This window comes from Acinonyx jubatus, chromosome C2 (assembly GCF_027475565.1).
Source record: "Acinonyx jubatus isolate Ajub_Pintada_27869175 chromosome C2, VMU_Ajub_asm_v1.0, whole genome shotgun sequence".
Lineage (NCBI taxonomy): Eukaryota > Metazoa > Chordata > Mammalia > Carnivora > Felidae > Acinonyx > Acinonyx jubatus.
In genome coordinates, this window is record NC_069384.1 from 5,151,984 (window position 1) to 5,175,074 (window position 23,091).

The 23,091-nt window shown below is 45.9% G+C and overlaps 1 protein-coding gene across 2 annotated transcripts in view; it reads left to right on the forward strand.

Annotated features, from left to right (window-relative positions):
• Nucleotides 1-23,091, forward strand: part of DSCAM (DS cell adhesion molecule) — a 693,896-nt gene that overhangs the window by 180,193 nt on the left and 490,612 nt on the right. The window lies entirely within an intron of this gene.

The window sequence follows — 23,091 nt, forward strand, 5'->3', positions numbered from 1 at the left end:
GATAGATGGATGATGGATGGTTGGATAGATGGATGATTGATGGATGGATGGGTAGATAGACGATGAATGGATTGATGCCTGGATGATAGATGGATGATGGATGATGATAGATAGGTTGATAGATAGGGATGATACATAGGTGATAGATGGATACATGAATAGATAGGTATTCATCTGAACCCTGAGAGGTTGTGAACAGGAAATGCCATGAAATACCCCGGGATTCTATGTTTACTATGAGCCAAAGCACACCAGAGAATCTTTCCAAAAGGGGAAAAAGAAGGATTCATACAGGCAGAGGTCATTTCTTTGCTTGGCATTCGTAGCCCTGCCGGAGTTAACTGCCTCCGTTTTCATCAGAGAGTCAGACACGCGGAGGTAGCTGTGGTTCCACAAGCCACGCTGGCAGGTCCGTGTAGGCACAGCACTGCTATGGGGGTTCTGTCCCTCTGTTGCCGAAGCCCCTCAGCCTCGGTTATTTCAAGACGCTTCTTCCCCCTCCTCCCCAGAGGAACACTTAGGATTTCAAGTTGGTTAATGCAGGGGCTTCAAGACGGAGCCTCATTGGGACCATTAGCGAACAGATGGGACGCGTGTGCGGCCCTCTGCCACTTCGTACTCATCCCTGTAACGAAAACGTGTATTATCCGTAGGACTAATGTCTTAAACTTGTGATTTTATTTAGTTCTTTCTTCGCCCATTTGAATGTTATGGTTGATGACGAGTTTATAATAAGACCCGTTCTGTGATTGGCCTTTTCATTTCTCTGGGTAAGTGGAGTGCCTCTCGATGTGTTTTTATTTGTCCTCCCTTCCCCCCCGAATTCCCTCTCACGTGTGCCCTCTCTGCACACACGGCCGGGGTGTCTCAGGGGGACCGTCGTCTCCTTGTTCGTGTTTCATACTTGAAAGTAGTATTCAAATGCAGCCGTATTTTACAGATTGGCAATTTTGCTATAATTAAGCTTCATGAATATGAAGATTCTTGTAGAATTCCCCCGATGCCCCATGGTGAGGGTTTGCAATAAAATTCCTTCTCAGCTCACTGTGCCCCATTGGAATGTCAGTCTGGCTCAATTACAGCATGATGTTTACTCCCAGGAAGGGCGCACCACGTATTAGATCGTTTTTAAACCTTGGCAGAAACGGTCTGAGAGGGACATTTGTTCAGAGGGCTTGACAAACAAACAAAACCAAACCAAACAAAAACCCCAAAACAACAACAACAACACCCCCCCCCCCCCCCCCGGCCGAGAAGGTCAGTATTTCACAGATCCAGGGATGTTCAGAAGTTCAAGGCTAAAGTTAAGGACCTGGGAGGAGGCGCCATTTGTGGAATGGCCTGTTGGGTTTTCTTCTGATTGGCTTCGTCCCTGCAAAATCTAGGAATGAGCCAACCTCTCTGTAACTGAAACGGGCTTCCTCCTCCTGGGTGGCTCTTTTGTGACGGCCCCGGGTAGCTCCTGAATTGGAGATCACTGTTGGTTTGTTCTTGTTCGTTTATTTACTTTTGTAAACAGGTGATGCATTTGTAATCCAGAACTCAAGAAGCATTTTATCTTATTTTGTTTTATTTTATTTTTTATTTTTTGAGAGCGAGAGAGAGCACACGTACACAAGCAGGGGAGGGGCAGAGAGAGGGAGAGAGAGACACCCACACACACAGAATCTGAAGCAGGCTCCAGGCTCTGTGCTCTCAGCACAGAGCCTGATGTGACGTGGGGCTCGAACCCATAAACCACGAGATCGTGACCCGAGCCGAAGCCAGATGCTTAACCGACGGAGCCACCCAGGTGCCCCCAAAAGTATTTTTAAAAAGTACGTACAGGAAATTCTAATCTCACCACAGACCCTCACCCTAATTCCCCCGTAGGCATACCCCACCCTCAAGTAGGTGCCTACAGTCATTCTCGTTCCTTTGTGTTCTGTCCTTCTGGAAATTCTCTGTGCATACATGCATGCACAGATAAACGTGTACTGCTTTGCACCCCTAGTACTCACCCATCAGCACGGCGTTGGCTCTCTGACTGAGCACTCCCTAATCTAACTGCCACATTCTGTCTGTCTCTCGGATCTCCAGGAAATTGTGGCCACGCTGTTTCAGGATAAATCCTCTGCTACTTTGCAGCTGTCCGGCTCTCCTGTTCTCAGCCGAAAGTAAACCTTGGACTTCGTCCATTTCATTTTTTTTTTTTCCTTGCAGTTTGAAAGGCACTTGAACCAGCCCCCTGATGTTGCTTTTAACATCTTTTACATTTTAAAAAGAGTTGTACTCTGGTCTGTTTGCTTTTATCCTCGCTGAAAATGGCCCGAGTAATTAGGCCAACAGAGAATTGCATCTTAAGGGATAATTATTGATGTATTCCTCATGTCAGCCCGAAAGTAACCTCTGGGGGTGAATGATCGGATGGAGCCTCCTTGCCTGTGAACAGCAGCGTCTCATGACTCCGAAAGCTTCAGTCCATCGAAGATCACGCTGAGGTGGTTTATGCCCTCTGCTGTGGTTTGGGAAGATGGCCACCCATGTGGAGCTTGTGGAGACCATGAAATCAACCCACTCCTGTGCAAAACCTTCTTAGGCTATAGGCTCAGCCAGAAAACCTTAAAACGTTTTAGTAAGCAATAACAAGTTTTATCTTAAAAATCTATTTAATTTTTAAAACAGTTGCTTCTATTTTTTTTTTGATAAACATAAAATTTGGGGGGGTGCCCTACTTGTATTAGGGGGTTAGGTGAAGGAGTGCTTCCTCTGCAGCCGGGACTTAGTATTTTCACCTCTGGTCTGCGTTCGTTACTATGAAATGAGGGGCATCCTACCATCACACCCTTACTTAGGGTTCCGTAGGTTCCTGTGTTCTTGCTTTCATTCGCTGTGGGTGTGGAATGACCAGGCCTGGCCGTTTTGTCCCAACCGCGTCACATGCAATTAAACTCGAGGCTTTAAATGGCCACCATCAAAGACAGCTCGGACGAAAACTCGCATTGTTGCAGTTCGTTGTCTCGGGGTAGAAGCCACGACAGAAGTGGCCTAGAAATGTGGCAGCGAGAGTGCGCGGGATGATCTCCCTTGTTCCGTTGCAGGCTTGTGCCGGCGAACACGCTTTTTACGGAAGCGTCTAGCAGTGCATGTCGGCTCTCCCTGTCAACTCGAGGCCGGAGCCAAGAAACAACACAGAGCCAGTTTGACAGTGCGGCTGCTAATGGAGCAAGCGACAATAGCTTTCGCTCAGGCACGACAGGGCTTGGCGACGGGCTCTGCAAAAACAGGTGAAAACCGTTCACGTTAGGATCTGGACGGCGCTTGCGAGGAACCTGGAAGTCATCAGCATGGGTGTGCGGCAATAAAATAGAAACGCTAATAAAGGATAGAAGGTGACCTTAAAAAGGGGTGAAAAGGACAAAATGAAACGAGAGTAACGTTTTGGGCTCCTGACAAAGGGAACAAGCCACAGGCATAATCCTCGAACGCCCAGTTTCTGGCAGGACCTCGACACGCGTGGGGCATGTCTGGGACCGTGCGCGGCAAAAAGGCAGGAGCCAGACTCTCTGTCTTCCTCTGGCTGCTTCAGAGGCTGCTTAAACCAGTGGTCACACGGCATGAGTTTGGGTTCCCGTGGTCGTCTCCCCGGTGGGACCGAGCCCCTTGACGGCAGAGATGGGTAATTTCACTCACGAGGTTGCAGCTTAACCCCTGGGCTAGAGTCTGGTACTTACTAAGTGTGGACAGCAGAGTGATTGGTCCTAAGGATCCCCACGTCCTTACTTCCAGGACCCGTGACAATGTTAGCTTACACGGTGAAAAGGACTTTGCAGATGTGATTGAGGCTCGAGATGGGGAAGCATGTCCTGGATTATCTCCATGGGTGCCAGGTAATCACAAGGGTCCTTTCAAGGAAAGGAGGGCGGGGGGCAGGGTCAGATGCAGAGGGATCGGATCCCAGGTGAGAAAGACTCTATTCCCCATTGCTGGCTCTGAAGACGGGGCCACGAGCCAGGGAATGTGGGAGCCGCTTGAGGCTGGAAAAGGCAAGGAACAGACCTTCCCCGGAGGCTCCAGAAGGAACAGCCCTGCCAACAGTCAGCGAGATCCATTTATGATTCTGATGCCTCATTCTGTAAGACAATAAGTTTGTGTTGTTGTTTTTTATATATAGTTAAATAAATTTTTAATGTTTATTTTGGAGAGAGAGAGAGAGAGAGAGAGAGAGAGAGAGCGAGCAGGGGCAGGGAGGGGAGGGGCGGAGAGATGGAGACACAGAATCGGAAGCAGGCTCCGGGTCTGAGCCGTCAGCACAGAGTCTGATGCGGGGCTTGAACCCAGGAATGGTGAGATCATGACCTGGGCTGAAGTCGGACGCATAGCCATCTGAGGCACCTGGACACCTCTAAATTTGGGTGGTTTTAAGCCACCAAGTTTGTGGTGATTTGTTGCAGCAGCCGCAGGGAACTAATACAGTAAGCAGTCAAGGTGGAACAGGTCCCTTGCTGCACATGACCTGTGACGCGTGCTGGGACCAAAGCACTGCCAGGAATCACTGCTCTTGGTTCTGTACCAACACCGGAAAGGCAAAAATTCGACCTAGAAAGCCATTTCTATCGGAGCAGTTACATGGGGCTTCGTCTCGCGTATATTGTGTTTGTGCTCATTCTCCTGGTGGCCTGTGTGATTTGTATGGAAAAACAAGAGGTTTACCGGCCTTAAGACTATGTGTAGGTGATTGGGTCAAAAGGGAACATCTTCTAGGGCACCTGGGTGGCTCAGTCGGTTGAACGTCGGGCTTCAGCTTGGGTCATGATCTCACAGTTCGTGGGTTTGCGCCCCATGTCGGGCTCGCTGATGTCGGTGTGGAGCCCGATTCGGATCCTCTCTCTCCCTCTCTCTCGGCCCCTCTCCTGCTCGTGCTCTCCCCCCCCCCCAAAATAAATAAACATCAAAAAAAGGAACATCTTTTTATGTGTGTAATGGGTATATGTGGCATATTCCGGGCTTCCTCCTTGGGGGCCGGGCATGACGATGTAGGTAAACGTTGCCTAAGTACCTCTACCCCGTTGAGGTGAAACACTGAGATAATGATGAGTGGGGATGTCGCCTGTGGAATAATGCACAAGGTGATAGGTGGGTGGTAAGTGCTCACAGATGCTTGGATGCAAAGGAGGCCCTTCGCCCAATGAGAGGTTTTTGGTTTTCGTCTTTGGGCTCTGGAAGCATTTCCAGTCAAAAGAAGAAGTCCCCAGCCACGACTCTGTGGCACCACATAAAATGCTTCCTCACCCCTCCCCTTCTCCAAGCCCCCAGAAAGTGGTGTTCTTTGTCCCGCGGGCTTGTCACCACTGCTGTTGCAGCATGGGACACGCTGAAGTGGCCCCCCCACCCCCTGCAGCCTCTAGGGGTGCACCTGGACCGAACGCTCCTCTCCCTCCGCCAGGTCTCTCCCCAGAAGGCAGTGCTAACAGGTAGAGCAGGTGAGGCAAAGTGGACCCGGTGCCAGCTGATCCAGAGAGGACCCAGCCTGGCCTTCAGTGCCCTACGTGCAACAGTCTCTCTCTTCGGTGACGTCACGGCGGTGGCCACCTCTCAAGCTCCTTCCTAGACCCCTCTCACCTGGAGCTTCCAGGCCCTGTGTTCTTCTACCACTGCTTATTACTGTCTGCACGCCATTGTTCTCATTTCCAGCTGGTTCTACCGGGGTTTCATCGCCAGGGCAAAAGGGACCTTATATTCAGAGTGGACATTCAGCTGAGAGACAACCATGTGACATTATCTGTTGTTAAATATGTATATTTTAAATGTTTATTATTTTGAGAGAGAGAGCGTGAACAGGGGAAAGGGCAGAGAGAGAGGGAGACAGAGAATCAGAAGCAGGTTCCAGGCTCCGAGCTGTCAGCACAGAGCCTGATGCGGGACTCCATCCCATGAACTGAGAGATCATGACCTGAGCCAAAATCAGGAGTTGGATGCTGACGGTTCTGCTGTTGCTAAATATGTTTTAGAAAAATCTTCTGTACCGTTTGGGAAACAGAAATCGTCTACTTCTTGAGACTACAAAGGATGTAATAGCATTGCCCCGTGGAGGTCATGGAGGTGGTGAGCACGTGACAGTAGGGATGTCGTAGATGTGGACAGGGATGGGGGTTAGAGGCGGGGATACGTGTGATGCCCCTGTTGCTTGGGTGTGGTCCAGAGTGGAGGAGACGTGAATGGCTGACGGGCCAAAGGCGGTGGAAGGGAGCTGGGATTGGGGTCAAGAAAACGGTCCGTTAAGTCCGGGCCATGTGGAAACTCCTGGCGTCCCGGGCACACCCAGCCCAGATGCCTCCTCCGCAACCAGGTACAGGGGCCCGAAGACAATCTGCGTAGTGGGAAGGTCGTGAAAGTGATGCCAAATCATGGCTCATGATTCAGCCGGGACACGAGCAGCCAACGAACCATTACACCGGCAGTTTCTAAAAATCAGAAGTGTAGGAGTTATTCGGTGAACAGTTGGTGCTCCGGCTTCGGGGACCTGCCGAGTGGTCGCCGTGTGTGTGCCTGTGTGTGCAGACGTACGTGCTCAGGAAAAAGGGTGGGGGGAGGTGTTCACTTATTTCATGTAATTAACGATTTGTGTAATTGTACGGGTTGTTGAGTATTTTAATATCACCCTGGGGAATATGTGCCGTGCAGTAGCTCCTGAGTCTTTTACTTTATTCTACTTTTCCAAAACCCTATTGTTTTTTGATTGTGGCAAGCACACAAAATACGCTTTTGCCAGTTTTGTTTTTCTGTGTACTGTTTCCTCAGTCCGTGCGTCTTCTCTTCCACGTACCCCCTTAACTCATCGTACTTCTCTAGGTAACGGTTAACTCTAACCTGAGGAGTTTGGAAGGTAAAAAGTTGCAGCGGGAATATTTGCAATGGACGTGATTTGTTCGGTGACATACAGTTTACATTCCAGCTATCCCAAAGGTTCTGTCTTATAACTAGGCTGGCGCTGTTAGATCCTTGTCCTGACCCGAGCAATTTTACCATTTTAGGTAAGGAGAACAGACCTTGGGCAATGGTTTACGGAATGGGATTTCTTGGAGGTCAGTCAAATTTATTTAGTAATAATAAAAACTCACATAAAATTTGCCATAGCACTTCAGATGTTACTCTGTATTATTAATTGAAAACTGATGTTTGATCAGATTTTTATTTGAAATGTCAGATTCGAAACATTTGATGGGCTACTTATGGCTATTTTCTCAAATATGTCTGATGGAGAATCAAAAATTCAAAATCACTTTGCAGAAAGAAGGGTATAATTATCAGAGAAATGGTACTTATACCCGTAGGGACTAAGGCAAAGATTGTTGCATTTGTAATTCAGGAGCAAACCGATTGGCCTTTCTAAGCTCTGATGATAGTGCATACATCTTTGTAGTAACATTTGGCTGATGCCAGTCTTGTGAATTTTAACAACTCCTATAATGCAGAAGCCAATAAAGTGACAATTATAGGGTTGGAAAACTTACCTTCACAATGCTAGATCAGGTTGGCCCCGTGACTATTCATGGCTTGAACTTTTCCTCCTTTAAAAAGCCAGAGCACAATTTAAAACAACTTTGTGTCTTTAAAGGGTTATAGATTCCCAGCGAGAACGCACAGGGCCATAGCTAAGAGCAAAGAGAAGCTTTGGAAGATGACCCGGGGGCTGGGCCGGCTTGCGGCTTCCCATCATACGTATGCACCTGCACGTTGGGGGGGCAGCCACTGAGCTGCTCAGAAGCTCTGGTGAGGCCTTGGGGGGGCAGTCCAGTTCTACCTGGAGAGTCTATAAGGGACTGGAAAGAAGAATCAAAGGTTTTGTGCTCCCTTGTCTTTGGAGTGGGGAGGACAGCCCCCCTGAAATTCAACCACATGCCAGGTCTCCCTATACTGTTGATTTCGTGTTCTGTTTTCCCTGTAATCCTTTCTATATTTTATGTTTGAGGTCACTCTTCCTGTCTTCTCTAAATATTTTATCCAAGAAAGAAAAACTAAGTTGAACTCAGAGAAAAGAAGTGAAGTTGGGAGGAAGTTCAGTGGGCACAGAATGGACTCTAGACCGAGGCAGTGACTCATTATTTCTCTTTGGGAAAATGAAATCAGAAGTCAGGGTTTCAGGTGAACACCTGCTTCTTTTGGTGAATTGCAGGGTAGTTACTTTCTGGGCCTTAGGCTCCAGCCATGCCTCTCTCTTCAGTCATGATGCTTTCCCCAGCCGAGTGGCTTCCTTGCCTGGAACAGCATGGTAGCAGTTTATCCCCAGCCTCCTCCCTGACAAGGGTCTCTCTGTGGTTAACACAGTTATTTCATGGCCCAGAGCATCATGGCCCGATGTGTACTTTTCATTACGCACTATCTGCTCTGTGTCCCTTGTAGTCCATAGACAGTATGTCTTTAATGTCACAAGACTTTTTTTTTAATATTTATTTTTATTTTTGAGGGAGAGAGAGAGGAAGAGAGAGAGAGAATGAGTGGGGGAGGGGCAGAGAGAAGAGGGAGACACAGAATCCGAAGCAGGTTCCAGGCTCTGAGCGGTCAGCATGGAGCCCAATGCAGGGCTCGAACTCACGAACTGCGAGATCGTGATCTGAGCCGAAGTCGGATACTTAACCGCCTGAGCCACCCAGGCGCCCCACAAGACCATTTACATAACCCGTTGCTTTGGAATATTCCGTGTGTAGAACAACATGTTTTTTAGGTTAAGGAGCATTTTCTTTCCTTGTTGCCTCCACCCCTCCTCCTTCCCCACGAATTACCTTTAGTTTACCAAGAAAACCATGGTAAATACACTTCCATGTTAAAAGATTCCTTTTTTTTTTGTTTTAAGCCAAATTGGGTTGGCTTAAAACATGTTTTAATGTTTTAATGTTAAATGTTAATGAAATTAATGAAAATGTTAAATGTTAAAGTGAATGGGACAAGTTGCCTGTATAATAACTACACGGTGTTTAGACCCTTGGCCCAGTACCACCAAATAAGGACTATGTTTTGCTCAGACAGAGAAAAGGATGCATGTTTATTAGACGAAAGAGGAGTGGGGGAGCCTTGCGGTCTTGCCAAATGGCTGTGAGGTTTGGGTGCCCCCGTTCCCCACTTGTTCTCGTTTTACTGTGGGTGTAAACTAACTAGTGCATGCCTTGAATAGGGTGGCATTGAACCCTCACAGCGCTCCATGTATATGCACGGGTTTCCATTTTCACTCCTCTCCCGTAATTCAGCTAACAGGCTTCTACACTCCGTCCAGCTTTCATCTTTGTGTCTCATCATCTCTAATAAAATCTTTTGCTCTTGGCACATGACTTGCGAGGCTGTTTATAGGGACTTCATATTCAGTTACTACATCTTCGTGGCTCCAAATGCCTCTGTAGCGTATTAAACCAAAACCACGAGAAACTCTGTGGATTGTTATTCCTGAGCTTGACAGTTTCCTTAATTGCTGTAGCTTCCAGGGCATCAAACAATCACCAGAGAAGGAAGAAAGGGGGAGATGTTAGGGAGAAAAGTTGTAGGGAAAGAGTGCATAAAATCTTCATGAAAGACTCCATTATACTGTTATACTAGGAAAATGTCATCGCTTTGACAGCTCCCACTGTGTGTTTCTGTGGCCAAATCTGGAAGAAAACGAAACACCCCCCGCCAACTCTCCTTAGTTGTAAAACGTAGTAAAAGACTGTGAGTTGTGTGGCTTTTAGTTACTTCAAAAATAATTTTATAAATCTTGAAGTTTTTTTTTTTTAAATCTGTTGTTTTGAGACAGCGAAGTGGGGGAGGGGCAAAGGGAGAGGAAGAGAGACGGAATCCCAAGCAGGCTCCATGCTGTCAGCACAGAGCCTGACGTGGGGCTTGATCTCATGACCCGTGAGATCGCGACCTGAGCTGGGATCAAGAGTTGGGAGCTCAACCTACTGAGCCTCCCAGGTGCCCCTTAAATCTATTTTCAAATGAAAAAATCTCATAAATCCCCTCAGGTTGGAAGTTGTGTATCCTGTGGTTTCATGTTCCAGGATTTTCATGTTTGTACATGTGCTCGTGAGGGTGTTGACTACAGACAGATCACCTCAGTCCTTCCCCAAACACTACTTGCCACGGCGAGAAACGTCATAAAATCTGAGTTCAGCTTTATACTCTTATTAGATAGAGTTAGTTCATTCATCCCTCCAGAAAGTGTTTATTGAGCATGTACTATGTGATGGCTTTTCTTGCTCTGTCAGGCTATCAAATCTAAGCAGAGCTCTGAAACCACACACATTCTGAGTCTTCATCTTGGACCAGTTGAATCAGAACCGCCGGGCTGGGCCTTGAGAAGTTGGGTGTTTAATACCCAAATGACTATTTTTTTTTTTACTTTATTTTTTTTCCAGTTTGATTAAGAAATTATTGCCATCCATCACTGTATTGGTTTAAGGTGCACAGCGTGTTGGTTTGATTACATCTGTTGTGAAACGGTCACTACAATAGGTTTAGTTAACAGCTGTCACCTCTTACGGATACAATGAAAAGAAATAGAGAAAAAAAGTCTCCTTGCGCTGGGAATTCTTAGGATCTCTCAGCTTTGTTGTGTGTCACACAGCAGTGGTAGCCGTATCACGTTGTGCGTCGTATCCCCTCACGTATTTATTTCTTCACTGGAAGTTCGCATCTTTGCACCACCTCCCTCCAGGTCCCCCTTCTGTTGCTTCCACAACGACTTGTGCGCAGTGAGCCTGATGGCCTCAGCAGAGCGCGTGTGGACCAAAGGGAGTGTGTATTAGTTTGCTTGGGCAGTCGGGACAAAAAGCACAGACTTGGTGGCTTAATCAACCCAAGTGCATTGTCTCAGAATTGAGGCTGGATGTCCAAGATCAAGCTGTCGGCAGGGATGATTCTTCCCGAGGGCTATCTCCTTGGCTCATAGACGGCCACCTTCCTGGTGTGCCTTCATGTGCTTAAATGACCTCTTCTTACAAGGACACAGTCAGATTGTATTAGGACCAACTCCAGTGCCTCCTGTTAACTTAAACTCTGTAAAGAGCCTGTCTCCACAGACGGTCACATCCTGACTGTCACCTTCTGTCACATTCTGTTGGGGTCAGGACTTCAACGTACGAATGGGGGATTGTGGGCACCGTTCAGCCCATGACAGGCTGAATTGGCTGCACTCTTAGCTGGTGTTCTGGTCCGCTCTGTGGAATGCTCTGTGTGGATGTGGTTCCCTCTCTCGAGAGCCTCGTGCTTCTGTTACGGCCCTCGGGATTCCTCCCAGGGAGGCTTGTGTAAACTGAATCGAACCCAAAGTATCTCAAGCTATTGGATCGTGATGCTCCAATGTTTGCAAGCTTCCTATTGATAACACGTTGCTCACTCATAAAATATGTTGTGCATCCGAGTTAGAGACAATAAAACAAGAAGTCAGGCCCTTGACTGAAGGCCACCCAAGTGTGAGTTAGAGTTGAGAATATCTACTTGTTTTTCTTAATTCAAGATTTTGATAAATACGAAGTGTCTGTTTACACATAGTAGCCATCACGCACATCCACCTCATGCAGATATGAGCTGCGTTTAAGAATAATTTTATTACATTCCTCCCTACACTTTCTCCGTCTACCCACCCATCAATCACCATCTACTGGAAAACATTTTATTCTATTCCAGATGATGTGCCGCATGCCAGAAAGGCATGCCACAAGACAGCCCTACTCTGTGCAGTCACAGAGCACAGAATCCAGGCTCTAGGCTCTTATCAGAGCAAATACGACCCCCTCACTGGCTGTCTGGGGGGCTGGCCCCCAGGATCATGGCAGGTGTATCAAGGTCACAGGAGAGCTTGTAAAAAGGCTTCCTCGTAGACTCAACACTCATCTCCAGAACAACATCTTCTGTGAATGGGGGTGGAGACTGGGGTTCTAGACTGTGAGTCTCTACAATTTCATCTCTCATGGCTTCTAAGGGGAGCTTTTGACCGTGACCCAGGGCAGTCCTTCCCTGCCATTTGCCTCCACTGCAGTGTTCTTCCCCTGGGCGTCTCTTCATCCCGTAGCCCAGCAGCCGCCCCTCCTGCACCATGAAGCCCGCTTAGTGGCTAGAGCCAATGTAGAGATTTTCATCTCTGAGTTCCTTCTGGGTTATGGAGTGCTGTGTAACAAGATATGTGACCCCGGACAAATTACTTCACCTCTCTGAGCCTCCATTTTCCCATCCAAGAGCCTAAGCGTGAATAATAACCATTATATTGTAATGACACCATAAGGATAAATGAGAGAACGTCTCTAAATCATCCTGGCGATATTAACACCTAGCGGGCCCACTAGGAAATGGTACATCCTCCCATGGTTTGTGCCAGGACTGAATTTTGTGACCTTCTTTGATTCTCTAGGTCAAAAGAAGTAGAGCAGCAACCACAAAGATTAACAAAAAAAGAAAAAGAAAGAAAGTGGAACATTAAAAAATAACAGTGTGAAACGTTGGTCTCTCTTTTGTTTTTTTCCCCTCGAAGTGCAGTATAGATTTATTCAAAGGAGCAACTTTTGCACTTGGTTTTGGTCTCACGGTGTCTGGCAAAGAGAGCATTCTGCACATAGTAGATGTTTAATGTCCGTTATTAAAGGGTCTTGCCCTGAAAGCATCCAGTAACGAGCCTCAGAGTGCAACGCTAACATGGGGAACGCGTTTTCCTGAAGTTATGCTCCCCTCTCCAGTTTAACTTTGTACGACGTCTTTTGCCAGTTGATGGCATGTCATATATGGATATTTCTTGAAAACTGATACTATTAACGTATAATTTTCAAGTGTCCTAGTCGTGATTCAACTATTACTATTTTTTGCTACTGCACATCTTTGAAATGCATGCTCACTTGGCTTCTGCCAGTCGGTAAGTATCTCCATTTGAGAGCAGAAAAGTCTGCTGAATTGGGAATCAAATCAATTCTTCTCTGATGTCTTAAGATCAAAGTATTCTAGAACTTGCCTTCTAGATATTTTCAATCATAGTAAGTCTTTCGTGATACATACTTAAAAGAAGGGAAGGAGAACGCTTCTTTTGAAAGCCAGTGGCCTCTGATAACCAAAATGGACCACCGAGAAAAGCATCTGGTTTGTTTCCATTGAATGTCTGTCTGCCTGACTTAGATATGACCTGTCTAGTGGGTATTAGCACATGACACGCGAACCCTTTTGGAGCATTTACAGAAAGAGGAGGCATCCTTGAATGCTTAGTCAAGATACCTTTTCCTACAAGTAGCCCCAGTGTCTTGCCCATCTCCTCCTTTCTGTGTCCACCTGTGGCATTGCGGTGACATAAGCTTAAATGTCCAGCACATGGACCGCACTGACGTGGCCACCAAGACCATAATGTGGCTTGCCAGATGCCTCTTCTCCACGCGGCCACACACTGTCCACCTCTGTAGAAGAACCAGGAGGAAGCACAGACACTGACTTACACATACAAAACTTCATGCCATAGGTTCCTTACATATTAATGGAGGCAAGGATTTCATGTGAGGATGGAATCTCCCTCCTCCCTAAGCCATAGGGTTTCCTGCGCTCATACTCTTCCCACATAAGCACAATGGAGTGGGTAGCAGGGACTGTCTGTATTTCTTGCAGAAAGTAGAAATGTTTTCCTAAATTGCTTTCACATACTGTTTGAAAGCACTATAGAATTTTTTAGCAGCTTATCCAACATCTCCCCCTCTGGAGTGTGTGTGTGTGTGTGTGTGTGTGTGTGTGTGTGTGTGTGTGTGTGGTGTGTTTGGTGGTGAGAAAGGCAGGGCAAGCAGGACAGAGAAAAAGGAGGGGGGCTATTTGATCTGTTCTGTTTCTGCCTTCTTCCTTTCTCTGTACACCATTTTGGATAATTATGGCAGACTGGGTCCTTGCACACACAACAAGTGTCTAAACCAGTGTCTCCCACCCACACCTTCTTTTCCTTCTTTCCCCTGCTCCCTTTGCCTCAGCAGCTGGCTTCCTAGAAGACCCAGCCCCCACCCCTCTCACATTCGCATCCATCAATCATTGGCTAGCCATGAACCCAACTGGCTTTAGGTTATTTACTTCCTGTACCACATCTCTCGCTCAAATTGTATGACACAAGTTTGCACACCGATGAAGGCAGGGATGCCTCACCTTCCCCTCTTCCCCTCGTTTGCGGGAAGCTGTGGATCAGGGGCTGATTAGGGTTACACAGATGTAAGGGGCACGGACCAGAGTCGACTCCGGATCTGTCTGATGTCAGCCGATTGTGGAACTGCTCACGGTCACTGCTGTGGAGTGGGGTCTGCGCATCCCCCCCACCCCCGCCCCGTTGCCCCATTGTCAGGGAGGAACCCTGGGGAGCAGCAGGCTGCAGTGTCTCCTACAAGAGAGGAGGTGTCTTTGCCTCCAGCTCTGCTCACAGGTTCCACCCCTCCCACGTTTTTCTGCCACTTGCTCTTCTCGGCTCCCCTCTTGATGGCTGCTCCGAGACAGGTTTTCTCCAGTCGCACACTTGCCCCTGCTTTGCATGCTGCATAGTGGTAACAGCACGATCGGAGGCTCATTAAGGGAACTAATCAATTCCACGCGCCGCACCAGCACAGCAGATCGCCACACGGGCAGAGCCATTAGCAAGTCGGTGCATTAACACATGGCATTTCCGTGAATCAATATGGAGCCCATGTAGCACAAGCATGTGTGTGCCTTTTCTCCCATTCAGGAAAACTGATGCCAGAAACAACTGTTCAGATGTTTTCAAGTATGCCTTCTTGGAAGGGGAAAATATTTTTTGTTTTTCTTGCAAAATCATGCTTTTGCGGGGGCCCATTGTGGACCGTGATGGCTTTTATTTCTCCTGGGACTGTGTCATCCAGGGCTGAGGATTTGGAGTCAGACCCTCAGCCATCATGATTCACAAAATGCTTTGTAAAGCGTCACAGCGACAACAAAAAAACCCTGTGCAAATGGAGAGCCCATTATTTTACACACGGGGACTTACTCTAAAATAGGTATCATTTTTAATATTAGCTAAAATCTATGCTCAAGGAATGGTCATTCAATATGGGCTCCTCTGTCATTAATAGTTCTCTCCAAATAGTATAATTTTCTGGCCCACATAAATTAAAAATTAATAATACTGGCTGGAAGCATGGTTGCTGAAAACGAATTCAGGTGTATTTCCCCACTGGTGAAATCCTGCTTACGCCTTGTCGGGAACTAACCTGTAAATATCGTGGGATCTGACAAGTGATGTCACTTACACTGAAGGGCTTCCAAGGAGAACCTGAGTGAGGAGCTCAGTATTCCTGTTTCCTGGACAATGTGTATCATTTAACAGCGGTGGGAGGGAAATGGACTTCTAGTCCTAAAATCCATGAAGACAATAGCCGCGATGTGTTTTCGCGGTCCTGGCTTCCTCCAGACACAGGTGAATCTCTGCTTTCCTTGGTCACTGGACACAAAAGGAATGAGCGTGAGGGGGAAAACAGGTGCCGGTATTTCAGGTGCCTGTGATGGCCCGAATAATTAGCACACATGGAAATCCCCTTCTGGAAAGCCACCACAGAAAGGAAGGCTGCCTCCGAGTATTTTAAGAATACTTCCATCATCTCAATAGGATCTAAAATGAGCATTCTGTCAGTATAGATCAGGAAGAAGGGCCTCCTTCTATTTTTAAAAAAAATACCCAACATTCCTATTTTTCATATTTTTCTAGCCTGTAATTACTCTTAATCAAAGTACAACAAATAGTAAGCAGTAAAAATGAAATAAATGTGGAGACAGTTTGCCAATAACGAGGAGAAAACGCTCCATCTGTCTAGCCGCGAGTGAAATGGGTGTAATTACTGCTCATTTTTCTCGTAATTGCTGAGTTATTAGTTTAAAGCTTATACCCAACTGGTGTGCAGTGAATAGTACCCATTCCCTAATTACACCCCAGCCTTGCCGAGCTTGGAATCAGGGAACACAAGAGCCAAGAGGACGACCTGAATTAACCCTGAGTGCTTGCCTAGCGTTGCGACTGTCTGCTTAATTTGAATTTGATAAACTCTGGGTTCCCTCGCCACCCAAATACCAAACCACAGTGCTTGTCATTCTGTTTCCAATTGCAATTTACTTTTGGCCAATAATCTTGACTCCCTTTCCAGTGACAAACTCACGAGGTTATTGTTGCTAGAAATGATCCAAGCCGACTTCCGCCTTTGCATCACACATGTCCTGGTCATCCACGGTTTCTTTATGTGCAGGGTTATAGTCGCGCCTTGTCGTCAAGGAAATTCCATTGGAAAGTTCAGGATTACCCGTGGGTGGAGATATCTGATGGCACAGATTGCATAGCGGGGCACATATAGAAAAGAAGACTTCCTTCCTCATTTCTGTTTAATATGAATTGGAGCCCTGAAGGCAAATAGAGCTGTGATTTGTTTATTCTTCTAACACGTTGTCTTATCTGTGAGGCTCACGTGAGAAACACTAACCTCAGTTATAGTCTCATCAGAAAAAGGAAGTCTGTAGATTCTTCTGCCTATGACTGTTATAGCAAGAGTGGATTTTTCTGGGTTAATTCTATCTGGATCCCTTTTTCTGTCTAAACGTCACCATTACTGCCTTTGGACAAAGACAGCGTTTGAGTGACGGAGGTAGGCTTGATCTGTATTGATCACTGGGGTCTTGGGGCGTACTTAATGAAACCTGACTTTGCGGCGTGCTGCTGAGGACAGGGATGACAGGAACATTTATTTGAGGGGCGTATTCTCAAGCCATGGAGTATTTGTTGAACGAGATGCTACGTGTGGAAGCCATGAGCTTCCTAGACCACGATCCTCAGACTGCCGTGGCATTTCTTTTCTTAGCAGGTCATTTGAGTTACAGAGGAGGAGACAAAGGAAATATAGCACATTATGTTCATTTCATTCCCTTTAGCCTAAGCGATAGCAAGGCATATTTTTCTATGCTGGAGATATGACTCTGAAAAAAAGAATCACTCTGGTGAAATTTGGTATGGCATATTCCCTGGTGTAAACCTCACACTTTGAGAAAGAGGGGAGATGAGCAAAGGCCTTAGTGGTTATTAGAAAACCTAAAATCAAAGAATCAAAGTCATTTTCATTCCTGGCTGCAGGAGCAACAAATCCCACCCCATCCCCGCCCCCACCTCTCTCTGCAGAAGAGAGAGAATATTTAACCTCTTGGTTGAGATAAGCTGGTGAAAATCATGGAACTGTATTTTAACAATCTTCCTTCTAAGCCCCCCGAGACCTGCAGTATCCCAGATCCTTCTGAGCTCCGCATAAATGTCTTTGCTGCCGGATAGGGAGTGCATTACGCATAATCCTTTGGTTGTGCTCGCCAGCTGGGGAGCAGAGATAGGGAATGTTGGGGGCTTACAGCTTTAAAATGGTGCCGATACGTCACCTAAAAGCAGAGAAATGAAATGAGTATTTGCATAATCTATCAGAGTTTCCCAGCTTTCTTTCCATCTTCTTATCATGTTTAAAAAAATCTATTAAGAGAATATTAGAACAAAATGTATTTTCCTCTTCAGAGAATTCATTTTGCCTCTGTCTTTGGTCCTATAGGGCTTTTCATTTCTTTTAATTTTTTACGCAGGCTTTTTTTTTTTTTGCTTTGTTCCTACTATTCTCTGTTTGAGTCAACAGCACGTTTAGGTCGATTCTTTTGACCTGAAGACTTAGTTCTGAGCTGTCTTAAAATTATTATCAGAAAAGGTCCTAAATAAATGCAAGTGTGGACATGGTGATATCTTATCTCCTGGAATTGAAATAGAGAAACCAAAATTCACTGTGTCATTGGCATTTTAATTCCATGTTAATTTCTCCTGCCTCCTTAAAAGAAAATGTGGTGAGGTCAGTTCTTGAGGCATTGAAGGGACTCCTCCCGGGTTGTCCACCACCCCGTCAGTCAGCCACACATTCAGACACACAGGAACCCCCCACCCCCACACTCAGAGATGCACACTCGTCCATGAACGCTGACACGCACTCACACGTATTTACTCAAGACATACAGACACACATTGGTGACATACACATGCATACATACATACATACAGACACACACACACACATACACACACACACAACTCTGAAGGCAGTAAGCCTTCTTTCTAGATTCTGGGCTGCTAAGAACGCTGACCAGCCTGCCTCTCTCATTCCCTCTTTCTCAGTTAGATTATTTTCATCAACTCTGTTTTCTAAATCTTCCCTTTAACTTCTTAGCAATCGGCAGTCTGGACCATCGTGCTGCAAGTGCTCTCTTGACAGTCACTGATGATGGTTTAATTGTGAAATCCGGTGGTGGCCGCCCTGTTGGACCTCAGTCGAGCGGTTGGCCTCATCTGCTGTCCTGCCCCTCTCCTTCTGAGACCCCTCCTGCCCTTGCTCATTTTTGTCCCACTGCTCCTGAAGGGCTGTCTCTCCATTCTCCTGCCCTGGCTGCCCCTTGTCTGCATCCTGTCCTCCTTAAACTCCGACCTCCGTAGAAGGTCCCCAGCGCATTCATCGCTTTGTTCCCCAAGTATGTACTAAGTCCCTTGTATATGCCAGGGGCTGCGGATACAACAGAGAACAACCAGGATGAAGCACCTGCCCTCAGGGCGCCTGCCTTCCAGTGGGGGGAAGAAGACCAACTAGTATTACAGAGATCATGTACACTGTGGTGTCATTGCTGATAAGTGCTGCAGAGAGAAGCAAACGCAGTGTGATCAGAGGTTTTAGACTATTTAACACTTGCAGTAGGTTGGTGGGTGAAGGCCCCTTGGAGATGCAGACGTCTAGACAGACGTGAAGGGAAAAGATGGGAGTATATGTGGAGGAAGAGCCCTCCGGGCAGGCGGGAAGTGGAAAATTAGTGTTATTATGTTTCGATAGCAGAAGCCACAGAAGGCCCTGTGGCTGAGACCATGAGAGCGTCATGCTGCAGTCACAAGGTCCCACTGTGTGGGCACAGATAGTGGGCACAGCTCTGTGGGCGGGTGCAGAGAGCTGTCATTGCAGGTGGTGTGCACGCCAAGAGGAACGGCCATTCCTCAGTCGATTTAAATAGAGAAGATTACATTTTGTATCTTTGAAACTTGTTTTAATATTTATTTTTTATTAAAAAAATTTTTAATGTTTATTTTTGAGAGAGAGAGAGACAGACAGACAGACAGATGATGAGTGGGGGAGGGGCATAGAGAGAGGGAGACACAGAATCGGAAGCAGGCTCCAGGCTCTGAGCCATCAGCACAGAGCCTGATGTGGGGCTCAAACTCAGGAACCGCGAGATCAGGACCTGAGCAGAAGTCGGACGCTTAACCAACTGAGCCACCCAGGTACCCCTTTGAGACTTTTTTTTTTTAAGGAATGTATCCCAGAGAAGAAATAACTGCTGTTTTTTGTTTGTTTGTTTAATTAGTCCATATTCCTGGGTCAAGAAAAAGATGGCAAATCCATCACGTCCTTCCTTTGGAGGAAATAAGCTTGTGTTTTCCATATATGGTCCTCTCCAAGGTACACGCTCAAAGATCTTCTGTTGGACATTCCCTCCCACAACTCACTCATCTGTCGTGGATTTGCTCTATTTGTCCCCATCGAATTGTCTTTCCCCTACAGTCCTAACTGTTGCTCTTTGTGGGTAATCCTCTTATCCCCAATTTCTAGCTAGTCCCCTCCTTCCTTCCCACTCAGTTAACTGCCCAAATGGAAAAATCAGTACGTGTACTTTCTAAGGACGTAAAGACGGATATAAAGCCTTCCAATGAATATATTGAGATGAACCCATTTCTTGACGCTGGGATTTTTTGAAAGAATTGTTTTAGATTTATTTATTTGGTTTATGCATATTTTATTTTATTCATTGCTTATGTCATTTATTTAGGTGCTGTTTTATTTCCAGGACCTATTGATAGTGAGTAGTGGGTGACAGGTTTGAAATGACGGCTGTCCTGTTGCATCCGAGCTGTGGCTCTTTGTGCTCCCAGAAGTGATGTGAAGGCAGGTTGCCTTCTTACCTTGCGGGGTCATTGCCTGCCTCCCAGGGCCACCGCCATTTGGTTGTGAGGACTGTGTGTTCCTCCGTGGCCGTGTGATGGATGCTATAGAAGAAATCATTTCAGGCTGTTGTTCTTTCCTTCCAAACCAAGAACCACATCCAGAGGTGCGATCTATTAAAGTAATTGTCATTCAGCAGTTAAAAACAAAATTCTCTGGTGGTGATATGTTAAATAAGAGAGAAGCACAGACTGGGAAGATATCAATAAACAATTTAAAGGCTGTTTTGGATAACAAATCGATATGGAACAATGAATGTAGGCAACACGATGAAATGGGTAATTAACTCCCCCACTAGCTCTTTTGCAGGATCTCTGGGAATAAATTCTCTGAGGAGAAATAAAAGGGCAAGGTGATGCAGGTGATTGCCTTCAGCACATGATCTGAGCGTTGGTACCGAACATGATTCAGGTACTTGTGGATCAGGATGTGAGAGTGGAATTCACGCCCCCTTGAAGGGGTCTCACCTTGATCACTATTCTCAATCTTGGTTCCAGAGCTGCTGGGCTTCATGTCAGTCTGATTGTGTGGCTCCCTCTTTCCAAAACTACTACACAAAGTCAGGACTGAATAAAAACTATAGGCTTAGAAATAAAGAGTGAATGAGAGCACTTGTGAATTCCAAGTGAGCAGTTTCAGTTCTATAATATGATCAGCCATGTCCTCCCGGTAGGCACAGTGCACGATTTCATGTTGGACTTAGTATTTGATACACTAAGGGCGGTTATAATATCCCGTGTTTGTGGCACACTCACAGGGACCCTTAGGCATTTTATATGTCTTACCTCTTTAGTGTGTGTGTGAAACAACCCTTGGATATATGTATGTATACAAGACAATTCTATGTGTGTATGTATGTATATATCTGTATCTATATCTATCTATATCATCTATAATGCATGTGTTATACTCATGTATATAACACAGTCCATTGTTATGTGTATATATGCACATGCATGTGTGATTATATTTGCACGTATGCATGTATATGTACATATATGTAAGGGAGTATGTGCGTGTGTGTGTGTGCGTGTGTGTGTGTGTAAAGTGATCCTGCTGAATCGCCACTGTTATTCTTCTCATTTTACGGATGGGGACTCCACTTGCTGGGGCGCCCATGTCTACTAGATGAGGACCTGTGGGAGCACCAGGGACCCCTAGCCTGTAGGAACTGTACTTTTTCCCTCTATATGGATAACTCTGATGGTCCACTATGTAAGTGAGTAGATTTTCTCTTCAGTTATGCTTTCCAGTTTGGCCGTTGAAATACATGCCTATCATGTCTGAGCAGCTAGGTTGGTTAAATGTCCGACTTCAACTCAGATTATGATCTCATGGCTTGTGAGTTCGAGCCCCGCATCCAGCTCTGTGCTGACAGCTCAGAGCTGGGACCCTGCTTCGGATTCTGTGTCTCCCTCTCTCTGCCCCTCCCCTGCTTACACTCTCTCTCTCAAAAGTAAGTAAACATAAAAAAAATTAAAAAATGTCTAATCAATGCTTAGAAGTATTCCCAAGATGGTCCTGATGAAGAGGTAGAAAGAAGAGCTGTGATTTCACCTCCTTCAGCCACTCCCTTCCCCAGCCCTTAATCCTGCCCTCCTGCCCCAGGTCAGGACTCAAGGATTGCCTTCACTGCCTGGAAGAAATTCAGGGCTTTTCCTTGGTTAATAGTTACAGTCTCAGTCTGTTATTCATCATGCTTTTGTGATATAGTTGGTACGTCAAAGTTTGAAAGATTTTATACTTAATATGCTTTTTCTGATTCAACCACAAATAGCTATAAACTCTCTTGACCTCCCATATTCTATCCAGTGTCTCTAGGTAAACATTTATTGAATGCCTGCTATGAGACCGTCTGTTCCGGGGTCCAGAGATGGTGTCCACATGGTTCTTATGGTCCAGGAGATAAATAAATTGCTACCAGCCATACACTGATGGATGTCTTGGGTCTGTGAACATGGCTATTGGTGACTGCTGAGACCAGAAGTCACTGATAAATAGGTACTAATCAGGAATGCCAGAGAGGAAAGGACATTGGGAATGTCAGAGCACTGCTATCTGCAGATTCATGGAATCATGTGTGTGAAATGTATCCACAGTAACATATTTATTCGTTCTTTGTTTCAAAGCTAAGTTTTGAGCACTAACTTTGTATAGTAAGGCCTTGTGTTAAACTTAGTTGGGTGACAGAGTCGGATACAACTTAGTCTCTGTCTTCAAGGAGATCAGAATTAGGTGGGTAGAAAATCAGAGGCACTCACTAACTATAAAATAAAGTACTAAGGCACTTGTATGGGAGGAGAGGGGAGTAAACAACCAGGGGAGCTCAATGCCACATGCCTACCCCCATGGGATAGCAGGGAAGGTATCAGAAAATGCTGTATTTCTCTGGGGCTTTTATCTCTACTCCTAGATTCTGACATCTTTTTTTTTTTTGCCGCAACTTTGTAACAGTCTTGCACTCTCTCACTTTGTGAGTTCCATTCTCATTGTCACTTGAAATTTTTAGTACAAACTAATTCCATTGGAATTTTGCCTTATTCACTCACCTCCACACCCTGACATTGTCTGTTGAATAAAGTATTGGGTCTGTTAACCTTAAAAAAAAAACAGGCAGTTATCATACCACCAAAATGCATTTATTCTGGAATAGCAGGGAATTATAATTTTCAAACTATGGCAAAACCATAAATAAGTCCAACAAACTAAGGAGAGGGATGGTGTTTTATGGAGAAGAAGGTGGAGGTTGCTTTGAGTTAAACTCGTTTAGAGAAAAGCAAGTGTTCAAGGTGATGATGGCTTCTTGCTGGCTGATTTGCAGGGGTGGCTGACTGCTTGTAGGAGATGCAGAGCGCTTCTTTCCCTGTTGGGACCGGTAACAGATGATTCTTTACTGTTGAGGATTCTTCGGTTGAGTCTGTAATTGACAGCTCTTCCTGTAATTGATGTGGATTGGTACAGCTTCCCCTCTGGCCTCCCCTTCTGGCCTTCTAACTGCATTTTAGTGAGGTTTCCCTTTATGAATTTTCATGGGTCACATCAGAATTTGCTTTAACCAATGTGTTTCTAAAAAGAATTTTGACTC